Here is a 14907-nt window from a genome sequence, read left to right on the forward strand (position 1 = left end):
GTGTTTCACAAACTTTTGTCAGTAGCCATGTTGTAAAAGACAACTTTTTTTTTTTGCACCCTAACCTCTTGGTGACTCACAAAATGACTTAACACAGGGCATACATACTTCTCTGTTTTGTGACTTGCACCTGCTTTGGAAAACATTGAAATAAATGTATTGTGGAACACCTAGCTTCCCACTTTGACTCTGAACACAGTGTAGTGCAGAAACTCTACTCAAATGTGTTATTTAAAACCAATTAATTCCTGTGCAGTGACATACATTAAGTGTAATTGCATTTTCCAATGCTGACATGCTGATATTCCACGATTCATATGGCTAACCCTAGACTGCACGATGTGAACAGCCATTTCCAAAAGGTTATGTTCTGGCTATGCCTCTGCATCACCTCTGGCCGAGGTTCTAGAACAGAGATAGGAAATATAAAGCTGTAGTGATGGTGAGTTTCAGCTCTGTTTGGCACAATCATATTTTTTAGGGTTTTTGCAATTTGAGTTTTGCAACTGGTTATTTTCAGGGTTTGAGTCTGCTCGCTTTTAAACCAATGGGGATGGCAAGCACTTCCTACACAGACTCAGTGCTGGGACTGTCAAATGAAAACCTTAGAGAGACAAGGTGGAGCAGGTAATCTTTTATTGGACCAACTTCTGATGATGAGAGAGACAAGATTTCACACTTATGAGATTGCTCATAGACTATCTTCCCTCACATCCACAATTGAATGAAGCTCCTTGAGCAACTAAATGAACTGCTTATAGAGCAAAGTAATATAAAATATTTTTAGTAGCCAGGATGTAGTGTAATTTAACAACTGACTACAAAGAGGAGAACCAGCATCATGTGACCAATCAATTCTTTCGTGGACTGCAGTTTAAGAACCTCTGTCCTAAACAGAAAGTTTTGACTATATGCCAGCAGACTGGAGTGCCCCATAGGTTGGAAGTAACAGTAAAGTTGCAGTATCCTTTGACAGACACAGATTCACTGTTACAGAGATATTAAAAGGTGATGCTTCTAAAACTGCTTTGAAAATAGTGTTTTTAAAATTTATGTCTATATGTACTGGTATATCAATCTATAAGTCAAAGATTCCTTCAGGTGTCATTTTTAAGTTGTGAGATTTAATCTTTGCAGTTTCTCTTGAAAAATTGTTTAACGAGTGCCGAGTACAACGTGGACTCAAATTTCCTTTATATTTTTATAACTCACCCTGATTACAAAGCGGCAGTTCCAATTTGAGGTGTAAATAACAGGCCCGACTCTCCACTCTGTTGTAGCTTGGCTAGTCATTTACACCCGTGCAAAATAAATGCAACTCAGGATGGTGGCATTATACATTCAGTCTGCACAGGTATCAAGAACCAGGTGAGCAGTCTTAAAAATGAATGTGGATTTAACTGACAGACCAGAAGGACTTCTTAATTTGAGTCTATAAGCTACATGATATTAGCTTTTATTTAAAAATGTTAGATAATATTAACTTTTACCAAAAAAATTGTTCTTAACACATAGTCTGAAACACCTTGAATGAATATCAATGTACATAATATGCATAATTAAGGGTTGTTCAAATGCAGACTGACCTGATAGACTGGAATAGCTGTGAAGGAAACTTTTGGATCTCTTATACATGTGACACTGCATCCCATATTCTTCATAGATACATTATTATGATATGATTATGACATAATCATAATGTATTTTGTGCAAGATAATTCATGTGAGGTGTCCTTGGAAAGGTTATGATTCACTGAATATGATTATCCTACTTGTGCACATGTATCATTTGGTATCTGAAGTTAGGAATACTGTCTATGCATCTATTACAAATGTGTTTACACCTGGGGAACACTCCTGAGGCAGAATGCAATCAGTCTAGATGGCTGGGGGAAGGGCCATTAGGAAGAAAAATAGGTCTTACGAGATGCTAATCTCTCACTGGCAAGCATTCTTGGGGACCCTTCCTGAGGATGCTACAAACAGTCTCTTACTCATGGCTGCTGTGTCCCTACAGGGGTATGTGACCAAGTCATGTGGTACTGGACTCCATCATAGAATACTATTGTTTTTCCACTGAAAGGCGTGGGAACTAAAGTTGGAGACAAAGGGTTCCCACCATATGCAAAAGCTATTTAAGGCAGGGGAGTGACATCATCGAGGTCTTCACTGACTCCCTGCCCGAAAGAGACTCTTGGAAACACCTGAGAAACAAGGACTGAACTGGGGAGAGAACCCAGGCTAGAGGGATTTCTAGCCTGTGAAAGAAATACCTGGAGTGTTAAGCTACAAGCAAGTGCAGCTTGCCCTCAAGAATCTCTGCAAACTGCCTAAACCAACAATTAGGGTGAGAACTTGCTACTCATATCCAATTTCTTTAGTATATTAAGCTTAGATTGCGTTTTTGTTTTATTTGCTAGGTAATCTGCTTTGATATGTTTGCTATCCCTTATAATCACTTAAAATCTATCTTTTGTAGTCAAACTTGTTGTTATTTGTCAAAAACAAGTGTTTGGAAATCATATTTGGGGCAGAAAGCTGTTGCATCTCTCCCCTCACATTGAGGGAGGGCGTGAATTTAATGAGCTTAAGCTGTACAGTTCTCTGTGCAGTGCAAGACGGTATAATTTTGGGTTTACCTGTCAAAGGGGAGTGTGCACTTGAGTAAGTGGACAGTTCCTTAGCTGAGCCTTCCCATGCAGAGCTGATCTCAGCATCTGTGTAAAGCTGCAGCTGGAAGTGTCCCTACCTGAATGTGTGCTGGAGGGAGCTTGAGGGCCTGTCACAGCAGTACAGTTTAAAAGGGAGCCCAGGCTAGTGGGTCAGGTGGGCTCATGCCCCGGTTCCAGGTGGCACCCTGGGGGGAAACAATAAATTTTATAGCTTCTTTGTAGATTACATTATAAGCATTCAAATGCAGGGAATCTGACAATAAAAGTATAAATAAGGAAGTACTTATTCACACAATGTACAGTCAGGCTATGGAACTCATTGCTAGGCAATGTTGTGAAGGCCAAAAATACAAATGGGTCCAAAAGCAAATTAGATAAAATTCCTGGAGGATACATCCATCAGTGGCGATTATCCAATATGGTCAGTGATGCAACCCCATGCACTGGTTGTCCCTAAACCTCTAACTGCCAGAAACTGGGACTGGAAGATGGAATAGGTCACTCAATAATTGTCCTGTTCTGTTTGTTCCCTCTGAAGCATCTGGCACTGGCCACTGTCAGAAGAAAGGATATTGGGCTAGCTGGACCATTGGTCTGACCCAGTATGGCCATGCTTATGTTGTTAAAGTAAGGAAAAATGGTTGGATTTAAGTATATCCTCTAAGAGGCCTATCATGCTCCCATTCTAGTTCTTGTAAGTTTATGTCAGATGGCTGATTTTAGTTTAATTTGGGAGGTCTTTAGTTTAATCATGTATGGAAAACACTAACATTAAACTAATTTAAAATAAAAGTCTTAAACTGCAACAAAAATTATGTTCAACATATTTAGAGCTTCATCCTGAACTATCTTTGAGTGAAACTTGCCTGTTTGCTGAGGGCCTGCAATTGTATCTGAGTGCCTCTTCCTGCCCCCTCCTCCAAGCATGCCGTGTCATCGCTCCTTCCCCTTCCCACAGCTGATTGCGGTGGACAGGAGGCACGGGGAGGGAGGGGGAGGCATTGATCTGCGGAGCCTGCCAGTGGGTGGAAGGGAGCTGACACAGGGGCTGCTACACCCACCATTTTTCCCCATGGGTGCCCCAACTCCAGAGCACGCATGAAGTCGGCGCCTATGCATATTAAAATACTTGAACCACTTTCCTGCCCAATTTCTAATCACTATACCAAATATCAGTAGGCCTCTAAAGGATGGTATTTCTGGGAGCTGCATCTCCATGCTGGCAAATGAATAACAGTTGGCATTATAACACACCACTCTCCATCTTGGAAATATCAGGTTCAGTTATAATACTTCATGAAGTGCTATAACTGAAGATGATAGTGTGCACCACCTCTTTGGAAGTCAGAACACAACTTAATCACAGCCCTCTGACTATTCTCCCCTAAATTTTGAGACAGGGAATGTATAGCCCAAAGCACATTTCATGGCTATTTAGTCCAGGTCAAGGATTTACAAGGACTCTGTGTGGTAGTGACATTAAATAGCACAGGCTTGTCAAGCCAGCCTGGGAGTTAGGGAGCTAAGAGGAATTACCAGGATCTCAGCCTGAAAAGAAGCAAACTGAGGATTAACTCTGGATTCACTACAATGGATTCCTCCCTTTTCTCTACATTGAGAGATCATACGAAGAATATGGATTTTGCTGCTCAGCTCCTATAATACCTGTGTATTATTTTGAAAATGTAGGGGGTTGTGTTCAAACATACTTATGGTCTGGTCTTCCTGTGTAGCCCATCTGCAGTATTAGAATATTTCAAAAAGTGTTTTGAAAACTTTATATATATATATATATATATATATATATATATATATATATATATATATATATATATATATATATATATACACACAAACACACACACACATATGTATTGATATACATACTGGTATATCAATCTAAGTCAAACATTCCTTCAGATGCAATTTTTAAGTTGTGAGAATTTATCACTGCAGTTTTAAAAACTTGTTTAATGGTTGCACAGTACAGTTTGTACTCAAGATTTCCTTTGTTTTTATAATTTCAAAAGGGCAGTATCAGTTTGATATGTAAATACCATAGGCCTGACTCTTCACTCTGCTGGGCTAGTCATTTAAACCTGTGCAAAATGAGTGCAAATCAGAATGGTGGCATTATACATTCACTTTGCCCAGGAATCAAGAACCAGGTGAGCAGTCTTAAAAAATGAATGTGGATTTAACTGACAGACAAGAAGGACTTCTTAATTCAGGTCTACAAACTATATATTATCTTTCATTTTAAAAAATTGCTAGATACTAGTTTCTATTAAAATATTGCTTTAACACATTCATCCAAGCTGTTCCAGACCATCAAGTTCATAATCTTTTGGATCTCTTATAAATAACATACATTTTATAGCCTCTTTGTAGATTACAGTATAATATTTAAATGCAGGGAATCTGACAACTGAATAAATAAGTACTTCTTAACACAAGGTATGGTCAACCTGTGGAGCTCATTGCCAGAGGATATTTGTGAAGGCCAAAAGTCTAATTCGGTTAAAAAAATAGAATTAGATAAATTCCTGGAGGATAGGTCCATCAATAGTGATTAGCCAAAAAGGTTAGGGATGCAACCCCATGTTCTGGGTGTTACTAAACCTCTGACTGCCAGAAGCTGAGACTGGAAGACAGGGGATGGATCAGTCAATAACTGTCCTGTTCTGTTCCCTCTGAAGCATCTGGCATCAGCCACTGTCAGAAGACATGATATTAGTCTAGACAAACTATTGGCCACTCATATTCTTATTAGCAGTAGGGTACCTTTACACATTGGGGTTAGAGGTGGTTGAACAACTGGGAAATGTGATGGTGAATAATTAGTCAATGGAAGAAATTGTCAAAATCTGCAACAATATTATTCAGCCTTCCATGAAGATGGCTGAATCATTAGTTGATGAAAAAATTGCCAGAATTTGCAATGCTTTATTTGCAAGGGATAATTCAGCCAGCTCTGAATAGGATTTGTATCCAGATCATTACTGCAGAATGCAATATGAAAATTGAAAATGAAAAAATCAGTTCATATTTAAGGTCAGGCTTGACAAAGCCCTGGCTGGGATGATTTAATTGGGGATTGGTCCTGCTTTGAGCAGGGGGTTGGACTAGATGACCTCCTGAGGTCCCTTCCAACCCTGATATTCTATGATTCTATGATTCACAGCAATCACTGTATTTCTTGCAGACTTGATAAGTACCTAAATCCCTCCGTAGCTCTACTCTTAGTTTAACTGCCTCTAGGCACCTAAACCTAACATTTGGATGCCACTGAGATCCTCAAAAGCCTCCCTCAGCTGCCACCTAACTCTGGAGGTGCCTACGTTTCTGCCAGTAAACTCCCATAAGTGCCTAGGGTTCTGTCATTGTACACGTGCAAAACATTCTAAATTCTGGTGCCACCAAGCTGCTCAGCAGCCTAGCTCATGCCTAAACCCAGGGGAATTCTCAAACTAGGCATTGCCCATCTATCCAGCCTACAAGCCAAATCCATTATGTGTGCTCAAAGCAGGCATGGCCCTCTCAAGAGACAGCTGGGGCAACCAGGTTGGGAATTTTGGGGGCAGGCAGGCTGTGCTTGTGAGCACTCATGATGGGTGTTGGAAACATAGGTTTGAATTCCCATTCTGCCTCATTTGAAGCAAGGACTCAAACTCAGGTCTATCATCTCTATGGTGAGTGCCCTAAATACTGGGCTATGGAATATTCTGATGTGGGGCTCTCTGTTTTACCGTTTGAAGCTGTTCCACATTGTATAAATGATTGAACAGTCATTGGGCCAGAAAGTGCAAGCAAGAGACTGGTCCTGTAGCCTGCTAGTTAGGAGCATTTCTCTAAGATATAGGTGAGTTAGATTCAAGGTCCTGCTCCAAATGAAGTCGAGCAGTGATTTGAAAACAGGTCTCCCACCTCCCAGGTGAGTGCCCTAGCCAATGGGCTATTGGTTATAATGAAGTAGGGGTGTGTCCCTCTGGCTTTTTTGAAAAGTGCTGACCTGGCTTAGACACCTAATTCCACAAGAGTACTCATGGATGTGAATCGTAAGTGAAGATACCTACTTCCTTCCCCTCTCCTTTCCATTTCCTAGTGGCTAGCTTAGAAGGCTCCTGGCTCAACTTACTGGATCATAAGAGTAACTCTCCCCATGCATTGTATAGGGCGCTTGTGAGCCTAACTCAGATCTAAGTACTCCACTGAAGGGTAGAATGCCTAAATATGCAATGCATATTTCCCATTGTGGGTCTAGTCCAAAGAGCCTAAAACAGCAAAGCACTTAAGGACATGTGTCCCCTTAACCATGTGAGTGGTACTACTGCTTTCACTGGGCCTACTCACATGCTTAAAGTTACACACATATTTAAATGCTGTGCTGAGTGGACCTACAAAATTTCACTTTTATAAAACCAAGTTGTTACTAAATTGGGGCCTGATTATCCAAACTCATATGCATATGAGTAACTTTGAACCCAACGGCTCTATTGGCATAAGTAAAGTTACTTAGGTGCATAAATCACTGGCACAGTCAAGGAACTATGATGTGATTGGAATAACAGAGACTTGGTGGGATAACTCACATGACTGGAGAACTGTCATGGATGGGTATAAACTGTTCAGGAAGGACAGGCGTGGGAGAAAAGGTGGAGGAGTTGCACTCTATGTAAGCGAACAGTATGATTGCTCAGAGCTCCAATATGAAGCTGGAGAAAAGCCTGTTGAGAATCTTTGGGTTAAGTTTAGAGGTGAGAGCAACAAAGGGTGATGTCATGGTGGGTGTCTCCTATCGACCACCAGACCAGGAGGATGAGGGAGATGAGGCTTTTTTCGGACACCTAACAGAAGTTTCCAGATCACAGGTCCTGGTTCTCATGGGGGCCTTCAATCACCCTGATATCTGCTGGGCGAGCAATACAGCAGTGCACAGACAGTCCAGGAAGTGTTTGGAGAGAATTGGGGACAACTTCCTGGTGCAAGTGCTGGAGGAACCAACTATAGGCTGTGCTCCTCTTGACCTGCTGCTCACAAACAGGGAAGAATTGGTAGGGGAGGTAGAAGTGGGTGGCAACCTGGGCAGCAGTGACCATGAGATGGTCTAGTTCAGAAGAAAAGAAAAAGAAGAAAGGAGAGCAGCGGAATATGGATGCTGGACTTCAGAAAAGCAGACTTTGACTCCCTCAGGGAACTGATGGGCAGGATCCCCTGGAAGACTAATATGAGGGGGAAAGGAGTCCAGGAGAGTTGGATGTATTTTAAAGATGCCTTATTGAGGGTGCAGGAACAAACCATCCCAATGTGCAGAAAGAATAACAAATATGGCAGGCGACCAGCTTGGCTTAACAGTGAAATCTTCAGTGAGCTTCAACACAAAAAGGAAGCTTACAAGAAGTGGAAACTTGGACAGATAACTAGGGAGGAGTATAAAAATATTGCTCGAGCATGCAGGGGTGTAATTCAGGAAAGCCAAAGCACAACTGGAATTGCAGCTAGCAAGGAATGTGAAGGGTAACAAGAAGGGTTTCTACAGGTATGTTAGCAACAAGAAGGTGGTCAGGGAAAGTGTGGGACCCTTACTGAATGGGGGAGGCAACCTCATGACAGATGATGTGGAAAAAACTGAAGTACTCAATGCTTTTTTTTGCCTCAGTCTTCACAGACAAGGTCAGCTCCCAGGCTGCTTAACTGGACAGCACAGTATGGGGAGGAGGTGAGCAGCCCTCAGTGGTGAAAGAACAGGTTAAGGACTATTTAGAAAAGCTGGACATTCGCAAGTCCATGGGCCAGACATAATGCATCCGAGGGTGCTGAGGGAGTTGGCAGATGTGATTGCAGAGTCATTGGCCATTATCTTTGAAAACTCATGGCAATTGGGAGAGGTTCTGGATGATTGTAAAAAGGCAAATATAGTGCCCTTCTTTAAAAAAGGGAAGAAGTAGAATCTGGGGAACTATAGAGCAGTCAACCTCACCTCAGTCCCTGGAAAAATCATGGAGCAGATCCTCAAGGAATCCATTTTGAAGAACTTGGAGGAGAGAAAGGTGATCAGGAACAGTCAACAGGGATTCACCAAGGGCATGTCATGCCTGACCATCCTGATTGCCTTCTATGGTGAGATAATTGGCTCTGTGGATATGGGGAAAGTGGTGGACATGATGTTTCTTGACTTTAGCAAAGCTTTTGATATGGTCTCCCACAGTATTCTTGCCAGCAAGTTAAAAAAGTCTGGATTGGATGAATGGACTATAAGGTGGATAGAAAACTGGCTAGATCATTGGGCTCAATGGGTAGTGATCAATGGCTGCATGTCCAGTTGGCAGCTGGTATCAAGTGGAGTGCCTCAGGGGTCTCCCTGGGGCCAGTTTTGTTCAATATCTTCATTAATGATCTGTATGATGGGATGGATTACACCCTCAGCAAGTTCGCAGATGACACTAAGCTGGGGGCAGAGGTAGATACGCTGGAGTGTAGGGATAGGGTCCAGAGTGACCTAGACAAATTGGAGGATTGGGCCAAAAGAAATCTGATGAGGTTCAACAAGGACAAGTGCAGAGTCCTGCACTTAGGACGGAAGAATTCCATGCACTGCTACAGGCTGGGGACCGACTCTAAGTGGCAGTTCTGCAGAAAAGGACTTGAGGATTACAGTGGACAAGAGCTGGATTGAGTCAACAGTGTGCCCTTGTTGTCAAGAAGGCTAATGGAATATTGGGCTGCATTATTAGGAGCATTGCCAGCAGATCGAGGGAAGTGATTATTCCCCTCTATTTGGCACTGGTGAGGCCACATCTGGAGTATTGTGTCCAGTTTTCGGCCCCCCACTACAGAAGGGATGTGGACAAATTGGAGATTGTCCAGAAGAGGGAACAAAAATGATTAGGAGTCTGGGGCACGTGACTTATGAGGAGAGACAGAGGGAACTGGGCTTATTTAGTCTGCAGAAGAGAAGAATGAGGGGGAATTTGATAGCAGCCTTCAACTACCTGAAGGGGGTTCCCAAAGAGGATGCAGCTCTGCTGTTCTCAGTGGTGGCAGATGACAGAACAAGGAGCAGTGGTCTCAAGTTGCTCAAGGGGGAGGTCTAGATTGGATATAGGAAAAACTATTTCACTTGGAGGATGGCAAAGGTCTGGAATGGGTTACCTAGGGAGGTGGTGGAATCTCCATCGTTAAAGGTTTTTAAGGGCCAGCTTGACAAAGCCCTGACTGGGATGATTTCGTTGGGGTTGGTCCTGGTTTGAGCAGGGGGTTGGACTAGATGGTAACATTACACTATAGTTGATCTTTTTATTTTGGTTTTGTATCTCTAGCCTAAATGCAGCCAAACACAGGTTTCTTTTTTTTCACATTAAGACTCAGTCTCTACTCTGAGATGCGCTATTCCACATTTCAACCCTGGGTTGGATTTTACAGCCAAGTTATATTAAATCTATGAAAATAGGTCTTTGTAATGAAAATGCTGACAGATCTTTATCTGTAGTGACATTAGTGGGTACCACTTTAATAAAATGACCTTCAACTTATTCACTGAGAATCAGACCAGCTGACCATTTTTTTAAAATTCCAGTTAAACACCCAGTAATGCATGGGAATCAGGCCCAGATGGCCTTCCAATAAGTTTGTAATTTAGTTATCTGTCTGAGCAGACTTAAGAATTGATGTAAAATGCAAAATTTATATTAATTTTTTTAAATGTTGAAGAAGCTGCCTGGAAAGAATCTTTTATTAGTTACAGACATAAATGTTAGGTTTGATTATCTTAAGCACTTCTCAAATTTTTATTATTGGATTATATTGCTAGTCTTTATCTACATTGTAACCTTTAATTATCACTGATACATTGATTTCTGCAAGCCTTTAAGCCATGATTGACCTGTACATTTGAAGGAGACATTTCTTTACTCTGCAAGGAGAAAGTGATTATATTTATTATTAAATCACAAAAAAGCATCATTTAATGTTAAGGGTCTGACTTGTATTCACAGAAGCAGAAAACATTGATAAGAATGAAACTCCATCTTTAATCTAGGTCTTTGTGTACCATATGTACATGGAGTAATAAACATAATGGGTCAGATCCTCAGCTGCATATCAGTGGAAATAGATGGATTTGTTGATTTACACCATATGAGGATCTAGCCAGTGGCTAGGGACAGTGAATCAGATTCTCTATTCATTACCAGATTTGGATGTACACATGTTATTTTCCCATTCAAAAAAAATGAAAACCAAAAAACCAAGCCTACTTTTAGAGATGGATTTGAGGGGGCTCTGCCAGTTTTGGGGGTAGGCTATTTTCAGCATATTTATATACTTCTTCCATTTTCTAGTTATTGAACATGTGTCTCTCATTGGTATCTTTACTATTTTAATAATGATTAACTTGCTATGAACTGCATAATTACATTATCATAAATTACAGTACATTAGAATAATTGCAATCACCTACAAGCTATCTTCACTAATGTCCCTGTGTAAAGACATTACGTTTCATCGTAGCTATCTGGATAAGTGTCAGCAATCTTATTTACATCTAGTTCCTTGGTATGGTTTTGATGCATGTTAAGGACAGCTACATTATTCAGTTGTGTCTGTCCCATTGATGACTGGAGATAGTCTTTAAGTCTTCTGAAACTGGAGAATGAATTCAGGATGATACAGGCACAGTGAGAAGGATTCTTATAAACTTGCAGAACTCTGAAAACCCATAGTGCTTCCAGAGTACTGCAAAAGACTCCAAGATCTCTTTCTTGACAGGCAACAGCTAATTTAGACCCCATCATTTTGTATATGTAGTTGGGATTATATTTTGCCATGTGTATTACTTTGCATTTAACATCGAATTTCATCTGCCATTTTGTTGCCAAATCATCCAGATTTGTGAGATTCCTTTGCAACATTTTGCAGTCAGCTTCGGACTTAACTATCTTGAGTAATTTTGTATCAACTGTAAATTTTGCTACCTCACTGTTTACCCCGTTTCCCAGATCATTATGAATATGTTGGATAGTACTGGTCCCAGTACAGGCCCTGCTCTGGGGGACACAACTATTAACTTCTCTCCATTCTGAAAATGGACCATTTATTCCTACCCTTTGTTTCCTATCTTTTAACTGGAGTGCCTGGCAATGCTTTCAGGACCATCTAAGGATCCTTAATTTAATGTAATGACAAGCCTTTTGTTATCTTAATCAACCTGCCTCTGTTTATAAACAAACTCTGTGCCTCAAGGACAGATTCTGTAAGCAGCACAGAACTCAAGTTCCCTCTGGGGCTAGGGCATGCCCTGAGAGCAAACTTCAGGTACAAAACTCAGGGGGGGCCAGGAACTACTATCGCTCGTGGTGCTGAGCACCCCATATTTTTTCCCATGGGTGCTTGAGCCCTGCAGCACTCACGGAGTTGGCGCCTATGACACTTAGCTACAGTGAGAGAGAGGGGAGAAGGGCTCCTTGCTCTCAGTTCCAGTGCCTCATCTCACCCTGCTCAGAGCAGCCTTTTCAGGGAAAGTCTGGCTTCTGCCCATATCCTTGGGCTAGAGGGAGCATGCTCAGTCACTCTATGGGATGGCGCATGCACAGTGGTTAACACTAGAAGCGGTAAGAGGCTTGAGCATACTTAGTGTGGACAGAGGCTTTAGAGATTTCAGCTGCTAAAATTTAATAAGTCCCTATTGAAGTGCTGTTTTTAAAAGGCTCAAACTTGGCCAAATTTGAGCAGATTTTCATGGACTTGGTAAAAGACATGTCCTTGACACAGACTACATGCCTTCTCCTGCCAAATTTCATGTCCCTGCTCCAAAGCAGGAAGACATTAGGGCTGTTCAAAGAAAAGGCTTAGAGAATTTTTTAACGTCGTCAAAACAATGGATGTGTCCCTAGCCTCATTCTCAGAAATGGCTGAACCATGTTGGGTGAAAATTTCCAAAAATGATCAGCCTGAGGCAGATACCCAGCGTGTACAATTTCAGCCCAAATGCCAAAAATTTTGCAAATTTATACGCAACAGATGTTGGGCTACCTTGACAAAAGGTGGCATTACCAGACCTGCATATAATAAACAGATATATTTCTACCTAAGTGAGTCTGAGCACCAAATTCACCTCTAGACCCATGTGTAATAATGTCAAAGGTGAATTTGTATGTAGTGTAGATGTAGCCATAACAGTCCTAGGATATTAGAGAGACAAGGTGGGTGAGGTAATATTTTTACTGGACCAATAAAAGTTATTATTACCTCACCTACCTTGTCTCCTCTAAAGGTGAATTTGGCATATACATGAAGTTTAATCCCAGAAAGCAATCATAAATCTCAGAATTAATGGCTTCTAAACCAAAATATCCAAATTATAATATATTCTTTTTATGCAAATATACCCATAAAGAGAAAAATCTGAAGTAATGCAAAATATGAGAGCTTTTCATGAAAACCATGAATGACTCATTAGGGAAGCTCCTTATAAATTACAATTGGTATTCAAAGACCCAACAAAATTCAGTTTCTGATCAATGTATTTTATTAGTGACACCTGATTCTGAATGACTGGCTCTGAGAAGCTGAGCTAATTATTTAGAAAATGATGACATTCTATTCTCAGGTTAATTGTACTTTTCATTGCCTTTAAAAGATCATGATTTTTATGGTAATGAGATAACACTAATATTCTGAAATTCAGATCAGTTCCAAAGGAAATTCATCTGGAAAAGGATAATATAAATAGGGAATAAAAGCTAGTCTCCATTTCTAAACAAAGCATGTTTTAATTTGTGTAATTGATAGGTGAAATGTGGCCTTCATTATCTCAGCATTCTCTAGAAATTATCTCATATGGACTGTTCCGAATCTTCTGGATGACTTAGCGTGGTTGAGGGTGGGATTCTGAAAAGCTCTGAGCATTGTCTTAACTCTGCTCCTAGTGATTTCAATTCACCTGACCAAGAATCAGGTCAACGCTGAGAGCTTTTGAAAATCCCAACACGTGTACAGCATGTATTAGTGATAAGTGAAACACCAAACGTTCTTATGTTTGGTATGGATAAACACCCAAAGTTTGAATGCTTTACATATTGTGGGCCTGAGACCTGATCAACCCTCCCCAGCCCCCAAATTCAACCAGCATTGGGTGAAACTCAGGGAGTTCACCACTTAAACTGAAAAAAGGAATGTTCTGCTGCTGATAAAGCACCCCCACCTCAGGAATGTCCCTAACGAGAGTTATAACCACCAAGGTTGTAAAGACACTGGGAAATTAGGGAGGATACAGAAAGAGATTCAACAAATGGTAAAATAAGCTCTGATCAGCATTTTATGCTGACCAAATAGAGAAGGTCACAATTAAGTTACAATTTTGGCATGAAAGATAAAATGTAAAGAACTTGGGCAGAAAGGAGGGCACATAGATGCCAGTGCGTAATTGGTTAATTTTTTTGTTATTTAGGAGTGTGGGATAATGTGATAGGTTTCTTAAATTTGAAGGAGGGAGCTAGTTTTACATATATAATGTAAATGAAAAACAATGCTCTTTGCGAACCATTTCCGGACTGTAGTTCAACATCAAGCTGCTGGAACTCTGACCCCTCTGCATGACCATGTAGTGACAAATGAATCCTGACTGGCCATCGTGTGAAATTTGTCTGTATTTCGGGAGTGGTGAGCATAAGAGCTTTACTTGGTATATGTGTGCTGTCTGTGTTGCTAATAAATAGATGTTTCGAGCTCAACTGTGTAAGGGTCTTTCACTGGGAAAAGGTTCCGTAGAGCCCTGAGCCTCGAACGAAAGGACAAGTACTTAAATTGACCTCAGGTTTCTTCCTGAGCCCCATGGGTAAGGATAGGTGCCTTACACCCTGAGCCCTTGGAAGGGAAAGGGTGGGGCTGCCTAAATTGATTGGGTCATGCCTTGAGCCCTCAGTAGGGTATAGGCTGGGTGCCCTAAATTGACCAGATCATGCCTTGAACCCTCTGTAGGGTATAGGCGGGGTGCTTTAAATTGAGTGGGTAACAATAAGGGTGAATTTCATCCAGGGCTGAATTCTGAGCTTTAATCTAATTCTCAAACCCATAATTTCCAAATGCATTCCAAATGTGGCCTATCCTTAACTGTGGCTGGAGTGAGAACAAACTTGTGCTGACTAGATGGTCGAATGTATACAGCAGGGATAGGCAACCTTTGGCACGTGGCCCACCAGGGAAAGCCCCTGGCAGGCTGGGCCAGTTTGTTTACCTG

This window comes from Lepidochelys kempii, chromosome 1 (genome assembly GCF_965140285.1).
Source record: "Lepidochelys kempii isolate rLepKem1 chromosome 1, rLepKem1.hap1, whole genome shotgun sequence".
NCBI lineage: Eukaryota > Metazoa > Chordata > Testudines > Cheloniidae > Lepidochelys > Lepidochelys kempii.